We start from the raw sequence: 4,401 nt of genomic DNA, 5'->3' as shown, positions 1-4,401 counted from the left end.
ATAGGGCTGGGGATGTGGCTCAGTGGTTGAGTGTCCCTGAGTTCAATCCTAAGTACCTACCCTACCCCCCAGAAAAAGCAAGTTGAGAATAATGAAAGAGTTACAATTTTTGTTTAGGCTCTTTTTCAGAAACAGGGCCTGTCTGTGTACCTATCCAAATGCTCCTTCATATCCCCTCCAGCAGGCCTTAGGGGATGGCAGAGGGCAGCCCGCGCAACCTGCTGAGTGGGCTTTGGGAAGCTAGTCAAACATGGCTGGCTCGGATGCTGGAGAGGTAATTGGAACAGGAGGCAGGATGAGCTCTGAGCCAGTTCTGGCATCTTCCAGGAATCCTTGATTTTTTCATGGCACTGGATGAGGGTGTGCTGAGAGAACAAATTTGATGAAAGCAGAATATAAGCTGATTTAGTAAATTTTCCAGAGAGGCGAAATTGTGATTGGGCCCTGGAGCCAAGGATCATGGAGAGAAGGTCAAAATGAGAACAGGTAGATAGTGTTGTGAATATAGCTGGCCAGAGAAGTGGGTAGAGGGATGTGCTAAACATCAGGAGACTGGGACTTGAATATGGACTCTGAAATCAGCTGGCTCTGTATATTGGGTGAATGGCTTTCCCTTTTGACCATCTGTTGGCTCCTTTCTCAATGAATAGTACTCACCAAATGAACTTGAAGGTCCTCCTAGAGCCAGATTTATATGTGGTATTCATTATATCACAGGAGTTGCATGGTTGACAAAAGCACTAAGATGTTCAAAACTTCCATGTCTAAACCCAAAGGGATATAACTATGGGATAAAATAAATAAATGAGAATTATTCTTGGAATTATACCTGTGAATGGAATAGGAAAGGAAAAAAATAAATAAAAGCATCCAAGAACATTATTTGGGGGTAGGTGGACATCTCCAAAGAAAGTGCTTCCTCAAAAGGTTCTTTGGATCTTGTTTGTCAAGACTCCTGAGGAGGCAAATTTTCTAAGATATTGTGGATCATTGTAGGCAAGGTGAGCCAACGTACTTCTGCCCTTCATGGCAGTGAACTAATCACAGGCCAATTTTTCAGTTGTTGGTGTCCTTGGGGCTTTACAGTTTGGGGAATAATTATCAATGGAGTTCCACATTTTGTTTTTTTTTTAACTCATTTCCTTTTCATCCATTAAAAAATTAGTTTTGAGTTACAGTTATTTCTTTAAGCCAAGGTAGTCCTAGTTTAGTTCTGTCACAGAGACAGACTATCAAAATTCTAAATGGATTCTACTTGGATACTCAGAGAGTCTCAACTGAAGAGAGGGCTGGGAAAGAAAACAGAAAATAACATACAGGCTCCCAAACCCTTCAAAGGAGCCCCAATAGGACCTGCAGCACATAAAGCCTGCCAGACCACACCGACTCCCAATATTACATTTCCCCTAAACAAGTCCAATGAATCATCCCAATTATGTCCTTATGTCCTCCTGACTTATTTACCATGGCATATCCATTTATCCAGAAGTCATCCACAGCCTGTCCAGCCTCAGGTCAGACAGAAATGTCTCCATTGTGGCTACCCTCATTATTGGCCTCAACTACCATTTCCTACCAGGACTGTGAAGGAGAAAGGGGAAATCTGGAGTTCTACTTGGTACCAGCCTCCAAGATGTCTTCCATGTTAGTCACAGTGGCTCTCACCTTCTGGTGTTCATGCATTTGTGTGGTCCCCCTTCCCTACTTCCCTTTACTAGGGTTTGTCTGATGGTATAAGACATATGGTAGAAGTGGGAGAGGTCAGATGCCATGCTGTGAGGTCACTCAAGTAGACCCACTTGATGAGGCCCCACAATAACCACATGAGTGAACTCAAGGGCATATTTCTCTCTCTGTTAAACCTTCAAATGAGAATGCAGCCCTGGATGACAGCTTGATTCCAATCTCATGGCAGGCCTTGGGCCAGGAATCACCTGGCTCAGCCTCTCTGACATTCCTAGCCCTCAGAAACTGGGAGATAATACATGTTTGCTTTAACTACTAGGTTGGGATGATTTGATACGCAGCAATAAATAAATAGTGAAATTGTTTTTTTTTTTTTTTACTTCCAGGAAAAGATAAACAGAGTCAAGAAAACATATGCTATGTCTACACTGACAAATCAATGTCTACCTGGTGCCAGGCTCTGGTCTATGTTACCATATTCTCAAACACATTTGGCAATAAGAATGACCTGGGGTGGGGTGTTGGCTAAACCTACAGATTTCTAAGCCCCATTTCTAGGTTTACAGTCAGACCCAGGAATTAGTAAGATCTACTAGCACCCCAGATAATTTTTATCACCTGGAAAGTTTGAGAAACAACTGCAGAATATGATGCAAAACTGAAGGTGATCTAGCCCTTCCTCAGGGGACAGTACAATATGGAGAACAAATTGATACACAAAAGTGCATTTAAAGAAAAATTCTAAGTGATAAGGAAGAAATAAAAATAAGTAGGAGAAATAAGGCATATTTCCCACAAGAAATGGCATGTAAGCAGGGTCTCTTAGATTGGTTAGGATCTCACAGAGCAAGATAGGGAAAGAATCAGTTACAGTAATAGCTGGCATTTCTCAGAAACCTGGCTAAATGCCAAACATTGAGCTAAGCACTTTACCTGCCTTACTTTGTTTAATAATCACAACAAGTTTATGATGTAGGAGCTATTGTCAACCCTAATTTACAAATGAAGAAAGTGGGCTTTGGTTACCACACTGCCCAAGATCACACAGGTCATGTGTGTAGAGCTAGACAGAAAGCAGGCAGGTGACTCTGAATCCCAAGCTCTTTACCACTGTCCTGTTCCATGTCTCAGGAAGCTTGAGATTCAGACTTGAAAGTGGTATGACATTTTTTTTTTTTTTGCAAATGACAGGAGTTTTGCAGGAATGATAGAACTTGTCCAGAGTGGGATGCAGGCCCCAAGAAGATACTGCATGAACTATTGGAATCTGGTTGTGATTTCTTAATGCAAGCACAACTCATCCATTTTATTAGTAAGAGAGGTTATGTGACTTGCCTAAAGTCACACAGTTCAACAGCGGCAAAGTGAAATAACAGTCCAGATCCTGGGCAGCATCTTTTCCATTATGGACAGCTGGAGGCCAATCATGGATAGACACTGGATGTACGCCTTGCTAAAGAAATCTGAGCTGTTCTAAGGGACAGGTATTTTTGCAAAATACACATAAAACTCACCAATTTATACTTTTTCATCATCTCAAACAGAAAGTCTGAACCTATTAAACAAACCCCATCGTGCCTCCCTGCAGCCTCTGGAAACCACCATACTTACCTTCTGACTCTGAATTTGTCTGATCTAGATGTGGAATCATACAAAATTTGTCTTTTGGTGACTGGCTTATTCACTTAATATAATGTCCTTAAGGTGCACCCATGTTACAGCATATATCAGAATTTCCTTCCTTTTTGAGGCTGAATTTCATTACATATTTACATTTACATATATCACATTTTGTTTGCCCATTTGTCCACTTCTATTGCTTCCATGATTTGGCTATTGTGAATAATATTGATAATGTACAAATACCTCATACATTTTTTTTAGATATACACCCAAAAGTAGAAATGCTGAATCATATGGTAAGTCTATTCTTTAAAATTTTGAGGAAACACTATACTATTTTCCAAAGTGATCACATTATTTAATATTCCCACCAGTGTGGTACACTAGAATTCTGATTTCTCCACATCCTCACCAACATTGTTATATTTCACTCCTTTTAAAGGCTGAATATTACTCTACTGTATGTACACATCATGTATTTTGTTTAAATGTTCATCAGTTGGACATTTGGGTTGTTTCCACCTTTGGACCATTGTGAACAGTGAACATTGGTGTACACACATCTGAATTCCTGCTTTCAATTTTTTTCTAGTTATATCCCTTGGTGTGGAATTGCTGATCATATGGAAATTCTATGTTCAAGGTTTTGAGAAATCTATAGGATTCTGAAGGAGATCCGTGTTCTGGAAGTCAGCTCTGGTCGTCCCAACCTTCTTCTGAGCAGACCTCCCTGGGGGCTGAGGAGACCTTTCCTTTCTCCGTGGTGCCCCCGTCGCCTCGCTTTGCTCTCTAGAAAGTAGATCTCAGGCAGCTGATGATGAAGATGACCCTGGCGCTCCGCTGGGCTCCCTGGAGAGGATGAGGTTTGGGCCAGTCCTCCCATATCCTGTGAGGGTCATGTTGTGGGCAGCAAAGGAGGCTCCTCCCGGTCCTTTGAAAGCTCTAGGCTCAGCCGGGGCCCTGTCCGCCCGCCCACTCTGGTGGCCGCGCTGGGTGGTTCGGTCAGGTGAAGCGGCGTGGAGCCGGGTGCCCTGGGGCGGGCACACCCCCGGCAGGCTGGGCGCAGAGCCCTGCTCAGAGCGTGGCGCCCTA

The sequence above is a fragment of the Marmota marmota genome, unplaced genomic scaffold (genome assembly GCF_001458135.2).
Source record: "Marmota marmota marmota unplaced genomic scaffold, marMar, whole genome shotgun sequence".
Classification (NCBI taxonomy): Eukaryota; Metazoa; Chordata; class Mammalia; order Rodentia; family Sciuridae; genus Marmota; species Marmota marmota.
This window is presented reverse-complemented; position numbering follows the sequence as displayed.